At 41.0% G+C, this 25737-nt stretch overlaps 1 long non-coding RNA gene and 1 pseudogene across 2 annotated transcripts in view; both read right to left on the bottom strand.

Annotated features, from left to right (window-relative positions):
• LOC147136017 (uncharacterized) overlaps positions 1–25737 on the bottom strand; it is a 31347-nt pseudogene that overhangs the window by 5179 nt on the left and 431 nt on the right. The gene's annotated exons all lie outside the window — the stretch shown is intronic.
• On the bottom strand, positions 1–25737 carry LOC147136018 (uncharacterized). Its single transcript, XR_015089728.1, has 2 exons — positions 23937–25737; positions 1–487 (listed from the first exon to the last, which is right to left on the bottom strand). It is a non-coding gene; the product is annotated as an uncharacterized LOC147136018 (long non-coding RNA).

The raw sequence follows: 25737 nt of genomic DNA on the forward strand, positions 1-25737 counted from the left end.
TGGTCATATACTTTTTAATTGCTGTCCAAGTCAAGTCAAGTCAAATTTATTTATATAGCCCTTAATCACAACAAAGTCTCAAAGGGCTTTACATATGCACCAGATCATATACACGACATCCCCTGATCTTAACCCCCAGGAGGGCAAGGAAAAACTAAAAAAAAAACATTTGGGGAAAAGTGAGAAATCGTGAGAAGGGACCGCAGTTGGGGGGATCCCCTTCCAGGATGATAAGGCTGCAATGGATGCAGAGTGGGCAACATTGAACACACATTATACAGTGTTTGTTAAAGTGATGTGATAGTTAATCCAATGAAGTGCTGCAGGAAGATGACATCGGTGAGGTGAGCAGGGGCCCAATGGTCAATGTAGAAATCTCCATAGCAGCGCCTCCAAGGATGTGGTCAGCCTCCAATCTTGTAGTAGTCAGTTGCTGTTAGATCGAACAGCAACCTTCAATTCGGTCGTCAACACCTAGTTCCCAAGCCTGGAAAAAGGGGGCAGAAAAAGAATAGAAGCAGCAGTAAAGAGGCCAAAAACAAACAGTTCAACTAAATGCAGAATTGTACAAATAAGTCTTAAGTCGCATTATAAACATTTCTACTGAGGTAGTGCCTCTAATATCCGCGGGTAGGGCATTCCAAAGCATCGGTGCCCGAATAGAAAACGCTCAGGAGCCTGCGAACTTCTTGGCTCTAGCGATCACTAAAAGGTCACTTTGTGACCGAAGGTTTCGGCTCGGAACATATGGTATCTCTAAGTCGACGAGATAGGAAGGTGCTAAGCCGTGCAGTATTTTGTAGGTAAGTAGCAAAACCTTGAAATCGCATCTCAAATGGACTGGGAGCCAATGCAAATTGGCTATCCATCCATCCATTATCTGTACCGCTTCTCCTCACAAGGGTCGCGGGGCGTGCTGGAGCCTATCCCAGCTGTCTTTGGGCAGTAGGCGGGGGACACCCTGAACTGGTTGCCAGCCAATCGCAGGGCACACAGAGACAAACATCCGCACTCACAATCACACCTAGGGGCAATTTAGAGTATCCAATCAACTTACCATGCATGTTTTTGGAATGTGGGAGGAAACCGGAGTGCCCGGAGAAAACCCACGCAGGCACGGGGAGAACATGCAAACTCCACACAGGGAGGCCGGAGCCGGGTTCGACCTCTGAACTGTGAGGCGGACGTGCTAACCAGTCGACCACCGTGCCGCCGCAAATTGGCTAATATCGGAGTAATATTATTGAACTTTCTCGTGCTTGTCAAGTCTTGCTGCGGAATTTTGGACTAACTGCAGACTTTTAATGCTAGACATGGGAAGACCAGAGAGCAAAACGTTACAATAATCGAGGCGAGACGTAACACGTGGATTAAAATTTCTGCATCACTGATCGACAGAATTGGACGAATTTTAGCAATATTACGGAGATGGAAAAATGCAGTTCAAGTAATATTCTTCCTCATCGCTTTTTGCCCTCTTTGATTCATGTTCTCTATCAGAAGTGTTTTTTGCCTGGCGTTTTGTAAAGAACTGATTTAATAATGTGGCGACTGTCGATACATTACGGTTATATTCTTTGGCGAGATTAACCAAACGCATCCCTTTTTCATACTTTTCTATTATCTTTGTTTGAATGGACAAAAAAACCCCTATTTTCTTATTTTTTTTCTTTTCCTCGTTTCTCCATCACTTTCTTGGGGTCCATAGCGAATACGCACGTAAATCTATCGGAACACATCATGGCCCGAGGGGCAAATGATGAGGACGCTGCATACATATCTATCACATATATATCTATCTACCTGTCTATCTACACACATAGACACATACGGTAGACGTCCCTCTTAGCCAATGGGAGCCAGGAAGATGCTAAATAGCCAATGGCAGAGCAGCTATGAGTATGTTGCATTCAGTAAACTCTGGAACTGCGAGTAGCAGCCCATACTTTTACCTTTCGTATCCTGAAATTTCTTTCGTAACAAGCGGTAATATTCTCCTGTTGAGGCGTTTCGTAACTTCAACATTTCGTATGAAGATACGTTCGTAAGTAGAGCAACCAATGTGTACTTGCCAAAATACACATCGTTTGGAGGTTGTTTTCCCTAGCATCATATCCCATGATCAGACAGGTTTTGTTCATCATAGACATTCATTTTTCAACATTCGGTGGCTATTTAATATAATTTACACACCAAGTCGGTCCGACTCGGAATATGTCATATCTTTGGATGCTGAAAAGGCCTTCAACAGAGTGGAATGGAACTATATGCTTGAGACGTTCAAGCCGTTTGGATTAGGAGCTACATTCATCTCTTGGATTAAATTATTATATTCTGGACCTGTGGCCAGAATATTAACTAATAATGTTCTTTCAGAGCCATTACAGTTACCGTGGAACACGCTAAGGATGTCCTTTGAGCCCTTTGCTTTTCGTTCTGGCCATTGAGCCCCTCGCTGTAGCCATTAGATCCAACCGAGTTTTAAAAAAGGATAAATAGAGGAGGCATAGACCATAGGGTCTCGTTGTACGTTGACGCTGCTCGGTCTTCTATTCCACCTGTCCTTGACTCTACAACGATTTGTCAGATTTTCTGGATACACATTGAACCTCCATAAAAGTGAGTTGATGCCTTTAGACATTGACGAATTTGAAATTGGGAATGTTAGCGTGCCCTTTAAAGTGGACACGAGTAACTTTTGTTACTTGGGAATAGTCATAACTAAACAATATAAGGGTCTGCTGGAGCATAATTTTGTAAAGTTGTTGGGTAGGACTAAGACGGTCCTGGCCAATTGGTCTAAACTCCCATTTTCGTTAGCAGCGCGGGTTAATGCCATCAAAATGACAGTGTTGCCCAGATATTTATACCTGTTTCAGTGTTTACCTATTTTCATTCCTGCCTCATATTTCAAGAAACTGGACTCAACTATATCTTCTTACATATGGAACAACAAACAGCCACGCTTACGTAAATAATTTTTGTAGAGGGCTAAAATTGATGGTGGTATGGCCCTTCCTAACTTTCGATTGTATTATTTGGCAGCGGATATAAACTGTATGGCATATTGGTCACACTATCATCAAAATGATAATAGTCCCATTTGGGTGCAAATGGAAGCACTTTCTTGTATCCACATCTCATTATCGATGCACCCTGTCAGCTGCATCACTGCATTTGACAGTGGGGTTTTTTCCATACCTGTCAACTTGTACCTTTTCCCCGTATTTTATACGTTTTTTGATCATTTCAAAATGTGTACGCTGTATAACAATTTTTGTACGGGAAAAAACAATTTAAAACTCGGTTTTTGTTAGACCAATCTTGTCTTGCCCATTTCGGCTCTAATCCGGAGCATCCATTAGCGATTCCGACTGCAAACTTCGGCCGACTTTCACAAGCAAAGATCCCCCCCGCACGTTGAGCGATAAACACTGTGTACGATTCTAGATAGAAATATCCGTTCCGTTTCCCCCACCGCTCCCGCTGAGCAATAAATACTGTGTAAGTTTATATACAGAAATGTACGGGCAAATTACAACTGTTTGTAAGATTCAGCACAGCCCGGGGTTGACAGGTATGGTTTTTGAAAGAATCCTGTAATATTTCACTCTCTTCGGATACTCTCTCAATTCAGGAAAACATTTGGGATGCTCGACACTTGCCTTTTTAGTCCATTAGCCTCAAATCATTGTTTCATACCTTAAAACAGTTGACAAAGCCTTTCTCTTGTGGTCTAATTTGGGTGTTAAGCGGCTTAATGACCTTTTTGTGGATGGTGTATTTGCCTCTTTCGCACGGCTAGTCCAAAGATTCAATATTCCTAATTCACATTTTTTTAGATACTTACATCTTAGAAGTTATGTTAAAACGGTTCTACCTCATTTCCCCAATAAAACTCCTACAACGATTATGGATGATATCATGTCTTTTGATCCAACATACAAAGGGGGTAGCGAGCATATACTTAGTTTAGTTTCCCATATGCAGGCTCCTTCCTTATCTAGAATTAAACACTTGTGGGAACAAGATCTCCAGGCTACACTTGCAGATGGACTTTGGTCTAAGATTTTAAGAAGGGTCCATTCTTCATCGATTTTCGCTCGTCATGCTCTGATTCAGTTTAAGGTAGTTCATCAGGTACACTATTCTAAGGTTAGACTGTCCAAATTCTTTACACAAATGAGCCCCTTGTGTGACAGGTGTAAAATGGCAGACGCAACCCTGATCCATAAATTTTCGTTATGCCCCACCTTAGCCATTTTTTGGAGGGGTGTTTTTGATGCGCTCTCCCTCTGTTAGGAGTTGGAATTGCCCCAGACCCTTTAATAGCGATGTTCGGAGTTTTGCCCGGGGGGTGGCGGCTACCTACTGGGGGGTGTAGGGTCATCGTTTTTTGCTCGACGTTTGATCCTTTTGAGGTGGAAGGAGGCTGCCCCACCCATAATCTCTCACTGGATAAGGGAAGTACTGATGAACCTCAAGCTTGATAAAATCAGATACACTATTCGTGGTTCTGTTATGAAATTTTATAGTACTTGGAAACCCTGTCTTACATTCTTTGATAATACTTGCACCCAATTGCAGGAATGACAAAGACGGTTGCTATGCTTTCTCAAATGTTATTTGAAGCAACAAACAATTCACATAAAAGCCATTCAAAACATGCCACGTTTTTTTGTTTACAAAATGGACAGTCGTAATATTGCAATAATAATGAACAATGAATAATGAAGAATAGCAGTGACCTGCATGTAAGACTGTAAGCACAAAGAGTGGGAATATTTAAAGGAAAAAAAAAAATAATAATAATAATAAATAAGTAAATAGCAATAATAAATAAATAAAGACAATAAAAATAAGATAACATTTGAACGATAGTAATACAAATAAAAAATAATTAAAGTAATGAATGAAGAAGACTAAAATCATAACATTTGATACTACAAACAATAATCACAACCCTTAAGAAACACAATTGTCCATGGCTTGCAAGAAAAAACAAAAACAACAAAAATAAACAATAACAACACTAACTTAACCCCCAAATTCAAACCCAAACCCCAAAAACCTACATCCAGACCTACAACCACTAAATCAAGTATTCCCAAGATAGGAGAGCAATGGATGCCAGATTCGTACAAAACCGTCCAGATTTTACTTACATACCTAATTTTTTCAAGATGACGCGTGTTTGTTAGCTCTGTGAGCCACATTCGAAAGACAGGAACATCTTTACCCTTCCACTGCTATAAAATGAGTTTCTTTGCTATGATCAGTGCATATGATAACAAGCATTTTTGCACATACCATAGACCTTTTGTTTCATTTGAAATCCCCCAAATAATCAGCATTAGACACGGGTCAATCTGGACGCCTAAGACATCTGATAAAAATGAAAAAATGTCAACCCAAAAAGTCTGAAGTTTCGGACCAAGCGCAAATCTATGCAGTAAATTTCCACATTGTGTCATGCTTTTTTTGCAAAGGGGAGAGCAATCAGGATAGATTTTGTGAATTTTCTCCTTTGGATAGTGTAGCCTATGAACAATTTTAAATTGGATCAAACAATGACAGGCGTTTATAGAACGTGTGCTCATATTGTGTAACGCCTCCTGCCAAATGTCCTCAGATAGGGGGATCCCAAATTCTTCTTCCCACTCACCCTTTCTTTTCGCAATTGAGGGAATGGAGACCTCTTGCAATGAGCCATAAAAAAGTGAAATCCTGTGTTCAGAGCCAAGGTAGTCGCACAGACTGCCATCCAAGATGTCGGGTTTGGCTTTCACGAATTGCGGTATGTGAGAGCGCACATAATTTCATATTTGTAGATTTCTGAAAAAATGATTAGGTGGCAGTCCAAATTTCTCCTGCAATTGATGGAAAGACATGAAGCTCTCCTTCGAGTACAAATCTTTCAACTTACTAATTCCTAGTTTTCTCCATAAATTGCAAGCGCCATTGGTACAGGATGGAGCGAAAGACTGATTAGATGAAATGACAAAGTCCTGAGCTTAAAGTATTTCACTATTTGTTTCCCAATCCATATTGTGCTGTGAATCACAAGGCTATCATTATAACATGCAGCTGTCAGAGGGGTGGGTGAGAGCAACACCGTGTCTCCCCTATAGAATAGGGGAGACATTGCTCCCGCTCCATCTGTACACCCACAGGAAGCAATGCTGTCTCATCCAACAGAAGAGCTATTGTACTTAAATTTGTTGCCCAATAATAGTACATGAAGTTCGGAAGTGCCAATCCTCCAAAAGATCTTCACCTACAAAGGTGTTCTTTTTTTATTATATGCGACTTGTAATTCCATATAAACGGCATAATAATGGCATTCATTTTTTTAAAAAGTGACTTGGGCAGAAACACAGGTATATTTTGGACTACATACAAATATGTGGAAGAAAAACCATACCTATTGCATTGACTCTCCCCACCAATGATAGTGGAAGCGTCCTCCAAAACTGAATGTTATTTCTCAGCTTCTCTAAAAGAGTAAGGACGTTTGCATTCACCAGGGAATTGTATTTCCTTGTTATATCAATGCCCAGGTAAGTTATCTTATCCAAAGTCACTTTAAACGGGAGATATGCAAGCCACTCCTGCTTTTCCAATTTTATGGGGAAACAATTCACTTTTACACCAATTAATCCTGTAACCCGCAAAGGTTCCAAATATATCAATGACTGACAAAATTGCAGGTATGGACGTGTGGGGTTCAGTTACATACAAAAAAATGTCATCAGTATAGAGTGGTATAATATTACTCGTATAAGCGGTGTCATGACCAAGTATATCCGGGTGAGTGCGGATTGTCTCTGCCAGAGGTTCCAGGGCAAGAGGAAACAATAGTGGATTGAGAACGCATCCTTGTCTAGTTCCCCCTGCAGTTTAAACTAGGTAGACGTCGTTTGGTTTGTAAGGATTCTGGCAGTAAGATTGTTATACATCAGTCTTATCCATGAAATAAAATCTTGTCCCAATTGAAATTTCTCCAACACAGCAAAAAAGTAAGGCCATTCCACTTGGTCAAACGCCTTTTCGGCGTCTAAACCAAGTACAGTAAGTATTCTCTAGTAAGAAATCATATTTGCATTGCCCAATCTTTCCTTATAACGGAATTTCCTTATGTGGGAAATGACTAAAAACTCCACTATTAAGTACAGGTATATGAATAAAATACAGTACAGTATAACAAACATGGTCCAAATACTGTTGAAAAAAATACTCTAACACCAATGCAGTACAGTACTGTACTTAGAGTAAACTGTACTGTATTTTAATGTTGACTTTTCTCAGACTTAGGAAAAAATTAGTCTCTTTTGAGTTGTCGTATTGGCTTCTTTCTTTGCTGTATGAAAATGTTTGTCTGTGTATCATACAGTTTTGTTGCTAATTGCAAGTAACTGTCCTGTTGATCATTACTGATGTCTGGTGATTCTTGTGCATACAAAAGGACACAATCATTTATTACGCCACTGTACTTCGTCCGTCAAGCCGCAAGCAATTTCCTTTGAGCAGGCAAACTGCTGGAATCGTACTGAGCCAGAATCAATTCCTTGTTTTTCAAAGTCTCGTAGATTTGAGTTTTTCCGACTCCATGTGTCTGCTGGATGTTTTTTACTTTGTGTCCAGCTTCGCTTAATGTATTGCACTCTCTCTTCCATGGTCATTACCGTTCTTCTTCATTTGGACGCCATGAGCTACAGACGAAAATGTAAATGAATACATTTTAAATCTTTTGCAATTCCAGCAAAACGCATGCCAAAGAAATAACATACATGTCGCCGTTTTGGATCCGATAATGGCGGAGCGGTCAAAGTTTTTCCATACTTACTTACTTCCATTGCGAGCCCTGGGTTTGGTTTTGTCGTACTGTCTAAGTATTTGGTTCCAATAGATGGCCAGAAGTCGCATTCAACAAGTTCATTATTTATTTTCCATACTTCCCTTCGTTCACGGCCTTCAAAATAAAAGCATACCAGCAAACCACTATACACAGCAAGGTTGCTACGGCGTATTTCCGGAAGTAGGAAAGACACCAGAAGTGCATGAACTCCACCTTGATGTGCCAGCGTCAAATTTGAGTGCTGCGTGCAGCTTAATATACTCCCGGAAACAAGTTGTTTTGAAACAGTTGAGTTCCAAGTCGGGGGGCGTCGCTTCAGACAGCGACAACAATGGATATCGTGCCTGCTACAACCATAAAGGGACAGAGATGGCCAGACTATGCATTTAATTTTATTGCCAAACTAGTTTGCTTTGCAGCAGCAACGAGCTGCGTGCTGCATCCTCTCTCTCCTCCTATCCATGTGGGAAACTGTATGCCATCGCTACATGTGACATAATGGACCGATCAGAGCAGCAACAATTCCTGATGGGTGCGTGGCATGTGTTGGAGCAACAGCACAATGCGTCGGTCACGTGAATGAATGCGGCAGTTGTCGCTCGCGCCGACACGGGAGTAGAAAGAAGCCTGAAAAGAAGCCTTTCGCTGAGTAGGTTAAATTCGTCCGCCTCGCGGCCACGTCAAACACATGAGGGCTGGACTAAAATCCACTTCGGACCATGCTTCGTCCAGCCATTTTTTAAAATTTGTCAGCCCCCACCACCCGCCCCAAAAATGGGCATCCGGCCGGGCCGGAGGGTACAACCCGCCCAGGGACGGACTGCCCAGCTCTGATCCTTATCTTTAGTAGGCATCCTTGCATTATCAGCCCTTTCCTGATGGGTTTAGAGTTCGCCAAACATCACAAATATTCTTATTTTCCAAGTATGTTTTAACAAAACTGCTGCTCCTACTTAATGTGATTTTCTTTGGAAGAGATTTATCTAAATATGGGTCTAGAACTAAATTAAAGTCCCCTCCTATCACCAAATTGGCATTGACTATATCAGGAGTCATTTTGAATACCTTTCTGAAGAATTCTTGGTCATCAAAATTAGGACCGGAAATATATAGCAATGTAATTGGAGTGGAATGCATCTCACCCGTAACCAGTATATATCTACCATTCTTATCCGCTAAAGTGGATATATGTCTAAAATGCACTAATTTTTTAATAAGTGTGGCCACCCTCCTGTCTTTTGCAGAAAACGTAGAAAGGTATAATTTAGGCCTGCACGATGCGTCTTTTGAACATCGCGATTGCGATGTGCGCATGCACATCGTAGGCGATGTTTTAACTTTTTTTTTTTTTCTTAGAACACGCACTTTTGTTTTGCTTCAAGAAAGCAGCAAGCTAGTCCGTGCTCTTACACAACCTGTCTCGCTCACCCCCTCCTCCTGCCAATCAGTCACCAGACCCTCACCCTCCACTCTGCTGTCTGCTCTGAAAACACTATGGAGGAGACGACAGCGGCAGAAGCGGCAGTGGATTTAGTCCCCAAAAGTAAGTCAACATCCAAAATATTAAAGTATTTCGGCTATAAAAAGGAAGATTCAGAACAACAAAACATCTTTTGCCAACAGTGCCTCACCGTTGTTGCTGCAATCGCCGTCACAAGCCCCTGTATGAGCAGCTCAAACTAAGAAGTGGGACCCGAGGTGAAACTTCATCTACTCGAAAAACAACTACAAACGCCTTCGCCAGCATAACCCCTGATGATAAGTCCAAACAGCACAGATAAGTCACGGATGCAATATGTTTTACAGACCGTTTTAGTTACTGTTATATTTTTGTGATCAACTCAGGGGACTAATGCACCTGCTCTTTAAGTTTTAATATTTGTGTTCTAATTTGTTTACAACTTCGCTGCAGTTTCACAAATTTTTCTACAATCTTCAAACAATCTTAATGTTATATTTTTGTAAACAATTCAGGCGCTAGTACACCTGCTTTTTAATTTTTAAATATTTTATAGTTTAAAGGTGTTCATAACTCTGCTGTGCTTTAGAGGTTTTTTATTTTTTTCTATTTTTTTAAATGACTCAAGTGTCTAGTGCACCTGCTCTTTTTATTTTTTTGTTTAGAATATGTTTAATATTTTGCTGCTGTTTACATTGAAGTGTGAAATACAATGTTAAATAATCTATTATGTTACAGAGACATGACCACTGTGATCCCTTTTATACACAACAATCATCATTCACAGATGAACCCCCTTAGTCTGGATTAAACGATATTATATCAATACAATGATGTCATGGTGAGCTAACCAAATTATTCCCAAACAAATCTATTCATCTGGTGAAAATTCTATTTTTAACATCGCAATATATATCGCAAACCCCCCAAAATCGCAATGTCATTTTTTTCCAACACCGTGCAGCCCTAGTATAATTGGCTTACCCATTTACATCTAAATCTGTAATGAGACTCATTCTTCAGAAACACAACATCTGCTTTAAGCGACTAAGTGCGATAGTACCTTGACTTTAAGTGCGATAGTACCTTGCCTCTTTTGACAGGCTCATTTACCCCTTTAACGTTCCATGTACAAAGAGTCAAATTCATCATTGCGTCCACTTTTGCATTATCCTGCATGTATCCAATTTATTGCAGCTTACTCTCCATATCTGGTAGGTCGGAATATGTAACCCCCCCACCCCCACACCCCCATTGAACATAATCACAACTCAAACACATTGAACAAGCAACCAGTGCATCCTAGCCATCATATTAACCTCAAAAAACTAAATAACACTAGCTAAATGAAAAACAACATAATATTTAAAGCTCTCTCTAACTTCCACTAACATAAAGTAGCTCCACAGCCAATCATAAACATATCACATCAAAGCATTCCCTGGGTCCAGAAACCCCACTCCCAGCATGAATGACGAAAAACAATCCAGAAACATGGCAACAGTGTTCCCAATCATATTATGTATGTCCGAGGAGCAAACAACATATCTTTATCTCGTAGCAGGTTCCTAGCGGGGATGAATGCTGCTCGGCGCTTCACGACAGCCTGGGCATGTCCCGAAAAATCAAAATGCGGTTGTCTCCGAGGGTCAGATGTTTCTTGCCTGAAACCTTCCAAAATATTTCCTCCACAGTATGACAGTAGTTGAGCCTCGCAGTTAAGTGCTGCAGTGTGCTCGGTCCAGCAGCAGTGTTTCCTCCAGGCCCAATGAGTCTCGCAGAAGTTGCGCCACAAAGTCCCTCACACGCTGTCCATGTTCTTTATCTTCTGGCACTCCAACTATCCCTATACGTTGCCTCCTTGAACAACCTTCCAGATCCATTAAATTTTTCAGTTAGTTGTTCCACTTGCCCCGTAAGATGCGTTACTTTTCTCTCCAGTTCCGGCACGGAGCTCGATGTACTTGAGGCAGATTTCGCCATGTCTTTAAGTTGGTTGTTATGTTGTTCTACTTCCTGCCTCAAAGATGAGACGGCCACCTCATTTTCAGCACTCAATGCTGCAATTTCACCTCGCAGAGTATTGCAAATGTCCATCTTGATCTGAGTCAATTTGGCGACCAAAGACGCAAACACGGTCAGCACTTGTTGGTTGTCTCGTGGGGGCTCCTCATTAACATTGCATGCGGCCTGGCTAGCATCATCATTTTCAGCCAAGGCTACAAACGAGGCCGCAGCTTCTGGCGCCGTTGGGTTTTGCGTTCATCTTTTTCGGTGACATTATCCGAGCAAAATGTGTTGTTCTGGATGATTAATTGGTGTTTTAAGCTCAAGACACACCTTTTTAGTTTGGCTTTCAACAACTTTTAAATAATTTATCTTTTCTTTTGATTGAAGATTATTTTTTTCTATCTTATCTTACTGATTCTAGTTCTTAGACTATACTACTGTTCTGTCTTTTAGTTTTGTTGCTCTCTGCCGTTGTCAGCTTTTAGCTCCAGTGTTTCCTCACGGGGGAGCCTCCGCTTTGAGGGAGGGGTGGCTGCCCTTCCCGCGGGGCCTGTCATCGCAGGGACTCCTTGGGTCTGGGTGGCCCGCGGCCTCTACACTTTGTGTGGGGTCCGCCTGTCTAATCCGGGCCTCTATGGTGGTGGCGCCCCTGTGGCCGTGGGCTGTCATTCCCCTCGGCGCGGAGAGCTCCCCTTGGGTACCCTTTCCTCATATGGTTTCTCTGTGCCTTGTCATGTCTTTTTAACACATTTTATCAGGTTGTGCAGTTTGTGTGGGTGTGTGTGAATGATTGCTGATGTACTAATGGATATCTGTCTTGGGTTTGTTGGGAGGGAGGGCATGAACGGATTTTTTTTTTTTTCTAATTATCTCTGTTTTGCTTTGAATGTTTTAAAGCACTTTGAGTTGCATTTTTATGTATGAAAAGTGCTATATAAAGAAAATGTGATTGATTGATGTGATTTGAAAAAAAAACTGTCTCACTTCGATGATTTTCGTAATTTCACCAACTTAGCTGTAGGAGCCACAGACGTGCGTGTCCTCACTCTACTATGACTATTGGTAGCTTACAGCTAGAATTCTTTATGGCGGGTACAAAAGAATAAAAACAAGAAGATTGTACATTCAACTTGTATTGAACTGTGCAGCTTGTACCAGCATTCCTGACTTGTTTTAGTGTTTTAGTTTTGAAATTGATGGCGATATTGTGGCCTTCATTTTTTTGTTTCAACTAATCTTGGCAGTTCTAGTGTCAAGTAATTTACGCAAAGTGCGTGCACTTTAGAGGAGAAACATGAGAGCAGCTATAGTTAATGTGGCGTTGATAATCGATTCTTTTATTTACATCAATGCATATTTTTAAAGCAGTTTAAATTGATTTTAGATGAATTGTTAAATCCTTAGAAAATTATCAAACGATGTGTAAATTCTTCATATGTGGTGTCAGAAATAAGATTTCAACTGATTGAAATACATAAATACAATTTCACACACAAAAAGTATTGCCTGTCTTATCGTCCAGTGATATTGAATAAAAAGAATGTATAACTACAAATAATATACCTGGTGAATTAATTAACTATGATGTGTTGTATATTTCTGCAATTTAGTAGTCATGATTTTGTCAAGTATTTTAATTTCTATTATGTCATTTTCTCGTGGCTCTGTATCGATCTCCACGTCCTCATTGACATGGTCTCCCAAGTCAGGCGGTCCATCTGAGGGTATGTGTTCATCGTCGATCTAGTTTAGGGGTGCCCATTACGTTGATCGCGATCGACCGGTCAATCGTAAAGGCATTGTGGGTAGATCGCCAGCCTATCATCCATCCTGACTCCTCACTACATTGCTACGTTCATGCCAACTGCGTTGGGACTGCGTTCTGGCAGCACGTGAATTGGAGTCAATGTAGTTCGCGCGGGCAGGCGCGGTTGCGTGCGGGGCGGCGCAAATGATGCGATTGGAGCGGTGGGAAGCGGAGCAAAGCACCGAAAATCCACCCATTCGCTCCATTCGGCGCGTGAGGTATATTTTAATATAGACTAGTGCAGTTAGACTTCATTTACGCCTGTGTTAAGTGAGAAGTGGCCGCTCATGTGTTCCAAGGGCAGCAGGTCACTGGCTTGCTAAGGGGGAGGCAGGATGTCCTCAGACAGGGGGTAAGCTCTCCTGTGCTTTGCCTGTCGTAAACTGAGTATTCTCAAGACAATCAATCTTAGCGGGTGCAACTAGAAGCAGACTTTGTGGCGCCTCTCGCCTTTGGGTCTTTTAGACGGGAAACAGACAAAGGAATTAGCTATTCAAGTGCGCCCAATGCACATGTAATTATCAAGTTTGAATATTCATCCTGCTCCCCATAAGAAAGGAGACGCGAGACGGGAGGAGTGCGCGCCACAGCAACTCAGAGAGCAACTTCTTTTGGCATCAGCTGTATGGGTCTCAATAAAATCTTGTTTCCGATCAACTGAATTGTTGGACAAGTCTTTTTCATCATCAACTCAGCCTGGCATTGCGTCTGCTCCGGACAGACGCATCGACTGACCCTGCTCATCTAAAGAAAATACACTACACGCGTATTCGGGATGTGCGCGACTAGTCGTTTAACCGTCTACAATTCATTAAATGTTTAGTATTTTACTAGTCGGTTAAACGCTGCATTTGCTGCAAGTATCACGCATCTTGTTGCGCACGCCTCTGCCTTAGCCTCTCTAAACAAGCTGAGCACCAAGAGAGAGAATTGCTCCCCTCCCCCCCGCCCACACGCACACATAGTAGGGGGCGGGGACACTAAGTTTGGGGAAGAATATTTAGAAAAATAAATTCTGATGGTGTCACAGCTACCATGAAAAACAACGGCACCGTTTGGCAGTATTTTGATGGAGCAGATGACAACAAGGTCTGTAGGCTTCATAAGCACAAACTCGCTTAAGACCACTCTCCCGGGGCGATGAGAAAGCACATCCAAACGCCAGATGTGAACCTGCAGGTCGATGGCGGCGGGGCCAGGCAGACGAGCGTTTGTTCCAGCCGGACTGGCGCAGTCATGCTCACCGCACAGCAAAGATTACCCAACTAATTTGTAAAATGACGCGATATGCTGCCGCTTTCTTTTGTTGAGGGAAAAGGGTTCGAAAAATGAATGCTGTATATCGAGCCTGAGTACGTGGTGCCAAGTCGCAAAACAATAACGCCCCAACTCAAGAGTAGCTATAACCAAATGAAAGAGGAGATGCTACAAGCGTTTGAGCGGGTCAACTATGTGGCGACAACTACAGACGGATGGACGTCCATAGCCACCAAATCTTACATGACTATAACGTGTCATTAAGTGGACAAAGGGCATCTCCGCAGGTGTGTGCTTCATGCGCCTTGGAGGAAAGACACACAGCTGAAAACTTGGCTGCTCACCTGCGGAGTGTGATGGGTACGTGACACTAGAAAATAAATTCGTCGCCTATGTGCATGGTAATGCACCAAACATGGCGAATGAGACCCTGCTGGACTGGGAGTCAGTACCATTACTCACTACATTATTCTTCATAAATGCCATGCATTGCATTGGCAAATGTATCATAAATGTATTTTTTTTTTCAATTGTTCACTTTAATTCAGTCAGTTGTTGTTACATCAATAGAATTTAAATTAACAAACTGTCAATGTTTGGGCTAAAATAACCCCTAATGTAAATACACAAAACATTTGCATTTTAAACTTTGAATTCAATATGTATTAAATTTCAAGTTTTCTTGCTGAAAGACTAGTCGCAAACGGGCAAATTAGTCGAAATTCCCATCCCATATAAAACAAGTCAACTTTTTGCCATTTCGCCTCACGGCAGCCAATCAGCATCGGGCATACTACGTCACACACAGCCAGACAGTGTCCTGTTCACTCGGCGGCTTTTTTAAAAAATTTTTTTTACAGTTCTTGAACTTTACCAAGACAGCTATATTGTCAGCATTAGCATAGTGTGCAAAAAAGTTGGCTTGTTTTATACACGCCGAATCGAGCGAATGGGCGGATTGTTGTTGCTGCAAATCTGTTTGAGGCTGGCTATCGTCGGGTACTGTCCGGACTATGTGCCCCTGGCTGATTCCATTCAGTGCAAGTCATCAGAGTAATGTAATTACAAAACATATTTTTTTTGTATTGTACTATGTAGGTTGATGCAGTCATGCAAGGTACACCAGTACACGGTACACAACAATAATTCTCAATATATGTTTAATAAATGTGTTTTGCATTTTTAGTAGGTGGTAGATCATTTTTACTCGGTCATGTCATAAGTAGCTCTCTGGCTGAAAAAGTGTGGGCACCCCTGATCTAGACTGTCATCAGTGTTTGTCTCCATCTCCAACTCTGCTGTTTTTTCAGCCCATTCCGTCTGGATCTCAGTCATCACTTGCAGTTACACTCAGACTCAGCATTCAGGGTCAGAGTTGTGGTAGGTTGATTGGACACTCTAAATTGCCCCTAGGTGTGACTGTGAGTGTGGATGTTTGTTTGTCTCTGTGTGCCCTGGAAACCAGTTCAGGGTGTGCCCCGCCTACTGCCCGAAGACAGCTGGGTTAGGCTCCAGCACGCCCACGACCCTTGTGAGGATAAGCGGTATAGATAATGGATGGACATTGAAACTAATATTTTCAATTAAAATGTGCACAACTTTGTTGGCTTGTGCATGAAAACTTCAAAATAGATACGACAGTCAATAAGGTCTTAGCACTACAGCATTGTAAACTGGAATTTTCTGGGAGTGTAGCTCAAAATCCATTAAATACTTGGGTTAATCCATCCATCCATCCATCCATTATCTATACCGCTTGTCCTCACAAGGGTCACGGACATGTTGGAGCCTATCCCAGCTGTCATCGGGCAGTAGGCAGGGGACACCCCGATCTGGTTGCCAGCCAATCCCAGGGCTACTTGGTTAATGTGTACTGATATATAATTTGGTCTTCTAGTTCATATACAACCGACAAATATATCAGCAGGCGTGCTTGTATATTAACAACAAGTTTGTACCACAAAAACATCAATGACAATCAATAATTTGTTAGAAGATAAACCTCACTCCCCACTTGTGTCACTACAGTTCTGTTAAAGATATCTCAAAGTATAAAACACAATCAGACTCAGTGACGTCTACAAACAAATTATGGGACATATATTTTGTTTTTTTTCTTTTGCATCAAACACTACAATGTCCTTGTTTTTTGTGTTCTATGAGACTACCCTATTTTCCGGGCTATAAGCCGCACCTTTATATAAGCTGCACCTATGTTGAAAACTTTTATATTTACTGCATTTACAGAACATAATGAACTGTAAATGTACATGTATGTACCTGAGCAGATTCTTTACTAACAGTGCAACGTTGTTGATTAAAACGGAACAGAACCAAGAGAAAATAAACAGTAGGGCTGTGCAATTAATCGAAATTCAATTACGATTTCGATTATTACACTCCACGATTACAAAATTGGCATAATTGTAAAAAAACAATTATTAATACTAATTTTGAGTTGTTTTGAGGCATGCACATTTACTCCGCTGCACCGCCTTCTCCAAGCTAGCTAGCCAGCCAGCCCGCACGTCACACTGCACACGCTCCTACTTAATGTTTTAACAGAGTAGCAGACCTAAAAATGGCACAAGACCCGCCACAGGAACGACTTGGAAACAAGCAAGGCAAGGTAAATCGCTTATTTGGTTACATTTTGGGTTTGCCGTGGTAGACGCCGAGCAAAGACATATAAAGTGCAAGTTGTCGTTGCATCCACCGGCAACACAACAAATCTATTCAACCATCTATTGGTTTACGATGATGTTATCATACACCAAAGCAAGAAAACACAGAGTAAGATTTGGCGTCGTCTGCAACGCAATCTCAGTCGTAGAAACACTGTACGCAGCAACCCCCACCCATCAATCGGAGGGACACAAAAGATAACAGAATCTAATGCCCGGACAAGGCTTCCAAATGTTTAGGGCACAGACTCCACTTCGCAATCGGCACGAGGGATTTATTTTAAATAACATATCTTATGCAAATATACACTACTTTTACTAGCACAAAAATAGAAACCATGCTAAACACTATTCGATTATTAAATTTCTTTTGTAGTCTATAATATGAAGTCAAATATTTTGTGTTCATTTTTGTTTCAAATTGCTTAAAATGCAATTTGCAAACATTATTGGTCATTATATTGTAATAGTTTATATATGGCCTACTGTAATTTAGAAGTATTGTATAGATTACGTACTAGTATGTAACAGTCAACATTCAAAATAGTTTGACCCAATCAGCATATTCAATTTATAATTACTTTAACTTTGTCTACTATATGTAAATATTACTTTAAAAACAAAAAACAAAAAGGCTCCAGACAAAGGTCTAAATGTATAGATGAATAGCATGTCTGTTATTCTGTCAAAATTGGCATTTTACTCCAAGCAGTTTACTACTTTGGCAATTTATAAGTGCATAGCAAATTAACTTGTTTCTTTATTCAAGGAAACCATACTTTAATTTATACATTTGCACTTTAAAAAAAAATTAAAATGTAATAAATGTTGTTGGGTCCAAAACGAACTTAAATTATTATAGCGTTTCAAAGAATTTTGTCTTAATATTTTTTACATGTTTAAACATGTTTTGTAGCAAAAAAAAATTATCGTTTGAATAATATTACCTAATTAATCGTGATTAATATTTTTTTCATAATCGAGCAGCCCTCATAAACAGTACCATATTTTCAAAAGTCTTAAAAGGCACAAAAGAGAGAGTCAGAAAAGAGCCAGAGCTCAAAGGTCCCCGCGTACACTGCGGCCTCCTTTTTGGGAACATTCTGGCTTTCCTGTTGCCCATCGCCGATGGGGAAAGGTGCGTGGATAAATCCGAAAGTTGTGTGCCAACATTGCTACATGAAATCGGCGGCTATGTTGTGGCTAGCAGTCTAACATGCACGGCATCATCCGACTGGGAATGTTTCTTAGACGAGGAAGCAAGCAGTGTTTTAAGCCCAAAACGCCAAACTTAAATAGCGAGATTTGTCACATTGCAGCGTCTTCCAGGAACACGCCGTCAGACGTAGTTTAATTATCACGTTTTTATTAATCCAAGTACAACTGCTCGCGCTCTTCTTTCTCCGCTGCTCCACTCGCTTGCCCTACGATGCATTCATGAACCTCGGAAACATCACAACTCCGCAACACACAAATCCGACCACAACACAGATAACCCAATTCGTTACAATATGCTGTTAAACATTCAAAGATTTCAATGCCTAAAAAGTGTATACAATTACATAAAGACTTTTTAAAGTTACTGTATTTTTTTCATTATGAAAAGAGTTTTAATATAGTTAGCAATAATTGTAACTGTTGTTGTATGTGTTTTTTTTAAATCACAAAAAGTGTATACATGTGCTGTAATGACAACTTGTCTTTAACTTGAATACTTAGGTAGGTTATAGGCTATTGCTGCTGAGTGTTTAAAGATTTTAGTGTCTTAATAATTTACAAAATTAAGAGATCTTTATTGTTAGTGCATTTTTTATTCTGGTGTAATTTCTTAGAATATCACCCGAATGGTTCGCTTTTATTTCTTTTTTCGAAAAAAGTACAGTTTACTTGTCATCTTTTCAAAATAAAAATATTAAAAAAAAAAAAAAATCCAATCAAAAGGGCTGGATGAACGAGGAGAAAATGAGAGAGTGGCTGACTGCGGGTGATTTTCCCCAAATACTGTATATATTTCTACCTCGTACCTAATCGCTTCACTGTATAAATGCCCCGACACGCTGGACCACATTTACTTCTGCAAACACGGGAGTGACATCTTCTCGCATGCAGGCCACTTTCGTGACGCATTTGTTCATACAACAGGCAAGACCGAGGTCGCATTTAAAATGTAATATGAAAGCTTACACACACAAAAAATCAGATTTTTAAAAAAAAATCAGAATTGAGCATTAAGACCTGCGGTGTGAACCTAGCCAAAGAGACCGGATGTTTTTTTAGGCACGTCAGCGACGCTGTTAAAATCTGTGACTCCATGCGCACCCATCTCACAGCTGCTGTGAAAAAAAAAAATGAAGCAAATGAACTCAGATCTTGCCATTATTCCCGTAGGCTTAACAAAGGAACTCCAACCACTGGACATCGGTGTAAATAGGGCATTCAAAGTTAAGTTGCGAGCGGCGTGGGAGCGATGGATGACGGACGGCGAACACAGCTTCACAAAGACTGGGAAGCAGCGCCAGGCAAGTTTCGCCACAATTTGTGAATGGATTGTGGATACTTGGGCTAAAGTGTCTGCTTGCACTGTTGTGCGAGCTTTTGCAAAAACCGGCATCGTTTCTGAGGAGCTACACGGCAACAAAACTGACTCGGACAATGACGAAAGCGAACCTGGCGTGTTTAATGGAGAGCTTTCCCAGCTGTTTCGGATACCGAAGATGAGGACTTTGATGTATTTGTGGATGACAGTTAATCACTGACAATTACGTGAGTACATTGTTAAATGTTTCAATAAAAAACAACCAAACTCAGTTTTGCTCCCGCTGCTTTTAAAAACATACGTTAGCATGCTTGCTGCCGTGTGTTTTAAGCTATCGTATGTTTTACCATGCCTGCGCCAATAATGCGATGCCCGCCTTATGTGTGTGTTAAATACAGAAATAGCACCTGTAACTGAGGCTGTGCCTTTTAATACGATGCGCCTTTTGGTCGTGAAAATACGGTACTTATCATCGGCCGGCTGCCGCTACAATTTGTCAGCTAATGTCTACCAGACTCCACCATCCATTTTTCTACTACATATATGTGAACTGTCTTGTTTTATGCTAATAAAGTCAGCCAATCTTTCAGCCAAACACACGACGTGCTGCCAACTGTACTAAATCAGCAATAGCATTTCACATCGAAACAACAGAACATACGTAGCATCAGCCAATCACATTCATGTGCACTTCAGGGACCTCTTGGAAAACATAAAATCAAAGAACTACAGCACCTAATGCAATAACCTAGTGCATATTGCCCTCGCCTGTTGAACTCCTCCACCTGCAGTCACATCCAGTTAATAGCTGGGCAAATGTATTGTATTGACTTGTACTGTAATTCCGGTTAGGGCACCCCGAGCGGTGGAAGAAAAATCCACAGAATAGCCGCACCGGACTATAAACCGCATGGCTCAAAACCTAGGCAAAAAGTCACGGCTTATAGTCTGGAAAATAAGGTACTTAAATTAATCAATAAAAACGGAGCGACCAATTTAGCAAGAGCTATTAACAGTATCCATACAATACATAGGGGTGGGCGATATGGGGGGGAAAAAAAAAAAAAAACAATATTTTTTCAAAAAACTCGATATATTTTACAAAATATATTTTAAATTTGCACTTGCTTCACAGACCAATTGTGGATAGACAGCGTTTGTGAACAACATCTCTTTTCAATTGCTAAATACAGCTTCTCTAAAACATAATGATATTCTACACAATATTTAACAATAAAGAGAAAAACATTATGTATATGCTTACATTGATTTTTGGGAATATTTATGTCATTCATTTAAATGTCTCTGCTGTTATTCCATAATGATGTGACATTTTGAGCTGCAGTAAGTACTGGGGTACCACTGCTGATTACTACTAGAGGAATCAGAATGAGAGAAAGGTGTTTACTACAGCAATCAGAATGAGAAAAAAATGTATTCATGTGAATGTGTCACCCAGCGAGAGAAAAAAAAAAAAAGACGTCGTCATGACAACACCCATTCTTATACATTGGCCACCGTATTGAGAATAAAGTTAAATAACAAAACTGCAATTTACCGAAAAGTGTATTTTCCTACTCATTCATCGCTGTGATATGTAGACTTGTGACTTTATTCATTTTTGGGTGGCGTCACACTAATAAGCTGTCGTAGTTTGTGCAACAACATGCCTCAGGAATACAGGCTAGTTATGAATGTTGCGGACTAAAAGCGTGTAAACTGAATGTTAACCGATCATCCAGGATGTCACGTTTGACTTGCTTGCTAAAATACTGAGCGTGTGTGTGCGTGAGTACGTTTATATTTGTTGGTTCAACTCGGAGGGCGGCACGGTGGTCGACTGGTTAGCACGTCCGCCTCACAGTTCAGAGGTCGTGGGTTCGATCCCGGCTCCGGCCTCCCTGTGTGGAGTTTGCATGTTCTCCCCGTGCCTGCGTGGGTTTTCTCCGGGCACTCCGGTTTCCTCCCACATTCCAAAAACATGCATGGTAAGTTGATTGGATACTCTAAATTGCCCCTAGGTGTGATTGTGAGTGCGGATGTTTGTCTCTGTGTGCCCTGCGATTGGCTGGCAACCAGTTCAGGGTGTCCCCCGCCTACTGCCCAAAGACAGCTGGGATAGGCTCCAGCACGCCCCGCGACCCTTGTGAGGAGAAGCGGTACAGATAATGGATGGATGGATGGTTCAACTCGGCAGCTGTTTTCTGAGTGTATGTGTTTAAGCTTTTGCTTAGCGTGCTTGCGTGGCCGCCAAGTTTTTCTCGTAATCCATATGGCTCGTGGTGCAACAGAATTGCTCTTCACGGTGAGTGCTTTGGCACATCTAACAATGTTATTCCCACCGACGTCAGTCTTGTCAACCCCAAACCATTTACAGACTACGGAGGACGTGGACTCGCACTTCGCTATGAATCCCCGCTCGACACTCCTCTATGTTTTGAAACAGCTCCGCTGCAGTGTGGACAGAGTCTCATGACCGGGTCCTGCCCGCTGATTCGGCAAATGATTATCACTTCCTCTTCCTCTGCAGTCAATGCACCCTGATTTTCAGCACTTCCTCATACTTTGCAGCCGCCGACTTGACTCGAGTCGTTATGCTTTTAGAGGCAGTATCAATACTCAATAATGTAAAATTACACATCGTGAAAGCAAGATTGACGATGATATCGATATCAAAATATATCGCCCACCTCTAACAATACATACAATTTTTGTCGACGTGCTGAATTGTGGGTACGGGTGACTAAAATACAGTATGGTTACAGATTTGACTAAACGTGGAAAACAGATCTACATTAGCCACGTACTAATCGTAACAGTGAAACATGTCATTAGATTGACGTAAACCTGTCATGTCATGTCATCTTCCAAACCGCTTATCCTATACAGGGTCGCGGGGAGTTGCTGGAGCCTATCCCAGCCGTCAATGGGCGAAGGCAGACTACACCCCGAACTGGTCGCCAGCCAGTCGCAGGGCACACATAGACACTGTCACTGAGCGGGAATCGATCCCACGCTGCCCGCGCACAACTCAGGCGTGTGTACCACTACACTATCAGCGGACTGACGTAAACCTATGAGTCCAAAGTAGAGGTGGGCGATATTTATTATCGATATCGTGAACGCAAGGTTCACGATGTGTAATTTTACATTATCGAGTTTTAATACTGCCTCTGACTCGAGTCAGTTGACGGCCGCAAAATATGAGGAAATGCTGAAAAATCAGTGCGCATTGATGGCAGAGGAGGAGGAAATTCGCCGAATCAGTGGGCAGAACCCGGTCACATGACACTGTCCGCACTACAGCCAAGCCGTTTCCTCCTCATTTCGTGGAGGAGTGTCTAGCGGGACTTCTTAGTGAGGTTCGAGTCCGCGTCGTCCGTAGTCTGTAAATGCTTTGGAGTTGACTGACGTCGGTGGGAATAACATCGTTAGATGTGCCAAAACGGTCACCGTGAAGAGCAATTTTGTTGCAACACGAGCCATATGGATTACAAGGAAAACTTGCCGACCGCGCAAGCACGCTAAACAAAAGCTTAAACACAAATAGTCAGAAAACAGTCGCCGAGTTGAACCAACAAATATAAACGCATGCACTCACTCACGCACACACACACTCAATACTTTCGCGAGAAAGTCAAAAGATCATCCTGGACTAGCCTGTATTCCGGAGACATGTTGCACAAACTACGGCGGCTTATTAGTGTGACGCCAGCATACACCCAAACATGAATAAAGTTACAAGTATACATGTCACAGCGTTGAAATAATGGGAAAATGCGCTTTTTGGTAAATTGCAGTTTTGTTATTCAACTTTATTCTGAATACGTTGGCCAATGTATGAGAATGGGTGTTGTCATGACGACGTCTTTTTTTTCTCTCGCTGGTTGACACTTCGTCACACGTCACATATCAAATACATTTTTTGTCATTCTGATTGCTGTAGTTAACACCATTTTTTCATTCTTATTGCTCTAATAGTTGGCAGTGGTACACCAGTACTTATTGCAGCTCAAAATGTCACATCATTATAGAATAACAGCAAAGACATTTAAATGACTTAAATATTCCCAAAAATCAATGTTCGTCCATACATTATGTTTTGCAGTAGCTGTATTTAGCAATTTAAAAGAGATGTTGTTCACAAACACCGTCTATCTACAATTGGTCTGTGAAGAAAGTGCAGATTCAAAATATTTTCTGTAGAATATCGTCAATTTATCGTTAGTTTTTTGAAAAAATAAAGATTTTTATTTTTTGCTCATATCGCCCACCCCTAGTCCAAAGCTATTATTTAAGATAGAACAACTTTTTGCTGACTTTACCTGCTGTGAAGATGCGTCTCCTGCTTGAAGCACCGTCCGATCCGCTCGCCATCTTTGTTTTCTTCTCTACGCATACGCAGGGGGGGCGAATCGCGGATCGATTAACTCCCCTAGGTACATGTCTGATACCTGTGTGACGTCATCCTAATTGGCATGTTGTATTGATTCGACCTCTCACAAAGTCATTTGTATCCTCAGCTGGCAATTCGTGCGTAGTGAAGATTTGTAGTCGTAGAAGCGACAGTTGTATTCACAAAGCAATGAACTCAGATTTTGGATTTGTACTCCCAAGAAAACATTTCACACACATAATGATTTTGATTCATAATCACAAGAAAAATATTCAAACCCTCACAATTTTGATTTGTACTTACAAGAAAAAAAAATCAATCCCTCACAATTTTGATTCATACTCAAAAGAAAAAAATAAATCAAACCCTCACAATTTTTATTTGTATTCACGGGGATAATTAAAACACACATTATTACTATTACAGATACGAATCGTTAATCACGCATACGCCTTTTTAGACAGCTACTGTAATTTACTCCATAGACACACTGCACTCCCACAAAAGTGCATCAACGGTCAGTGCGTCATCTACTGGAGAAACGTGGGCACTGCATGGACAAGAAGAAATCATTGAATTATTCTTTTTTTTTTTCTTTTCGTTTTTCGGCTGGCTGGATTAAAAATTAAAAGGTCTTGCAGAAAAGGCTCCAAGGCCGTATATCAATCTTTCCGGCATCCATTAAAGTTCAACTGAGAATATGCAGTCCTCTGGTAGTTAGCATTAGCATAGCGAGCATTAAAGGTACAAGATAGAAGGGCAAGGGCTCCCCGAGAACCTTTCAGGGTTCTGCCATAACCTTTCAACCATTTCATCAAGTAATAAAGTGATTCGTTTTCTTCATTATTCTCATTTCAACTTGTCATTGGCGACGTAGTGAACAGGGAGCGCGAACCCTAGAAAAAAGACTGGTTCAATTACTATTGCGATGAATAATCCAGTGCACTTTATGGTCTGAAAAATATTGTAACTTAATCAGATATACTACTATTCTTGATTTTAGATTTTTAAAAATATGTGTCCATATCCTTTGTTTTAAGACGAGGTGCATCATGTATTTTTTTAATATACTTGTGTGTTTTTCTTTCATTGCAGCGATTTCTAAGTAAATATGTTTTGTTTGATCCTGTACACCAGTAATAAATCTCAGCGAGTAATGAAAAACATAAACCCTATCAACCTTTTATGAAGAGAGGAGAAAATAATTTTCTATTGTGATCAGAAAAGTGGATAAATTGAAGCTGTTGAACACACAATGGTGTGATTGTACGGTAGTTCTAAACCTTAACCTTTTTCTCGTTACATTGATTACAACATACTGGTTAGGTATATGTAAAGCAACATAAAGTCCCTTCCCCTTCCCCCAGTAGTCGAGTACAGAGTAGGGAGTAATTGCGATTTTTACAGAACAATGGTGACCGGATGGTGAAGAATGGTGAAAAAAAGACACTTGGTTTGCCCTTGGTCAAATTGTTGGGCTGTTCATACCGGAGTTAGGATGTTAGTTGAAAACTAATCCAGTCATTCAAGCCCTTTCGGACATAAAAGCTCGCAAGGCAAATGGCTGGGCTGTGGACTTTCTAGTCCTAATTCAGCACTATGACGAAGTATCGCGTGTTAAATCAATTTTGTAAATTTCCGTATTGGCCACTACTACAATCACAAGTTGATCCCAGAAATGTTGCTAACAACAGAAAATGGGTAGTCTAAAAAAGTGACCGTAAATTGTG

The sequence above is a fragment of the Filicampus tigris genome, chromosome 14 (assembly GCF_054856515.1).
Source record: "Filicampus tigris isolate MCC_2025a chromosome 14, RoL_Ftig_1.0, whole genome shotgun sequence".
Lineage (NCBI taxonomy): Eukaryota > Metazoa > Chordata > Actinopteri > Syngnathiformes > Syngnathidae > Filicampus > Filicampus tigris.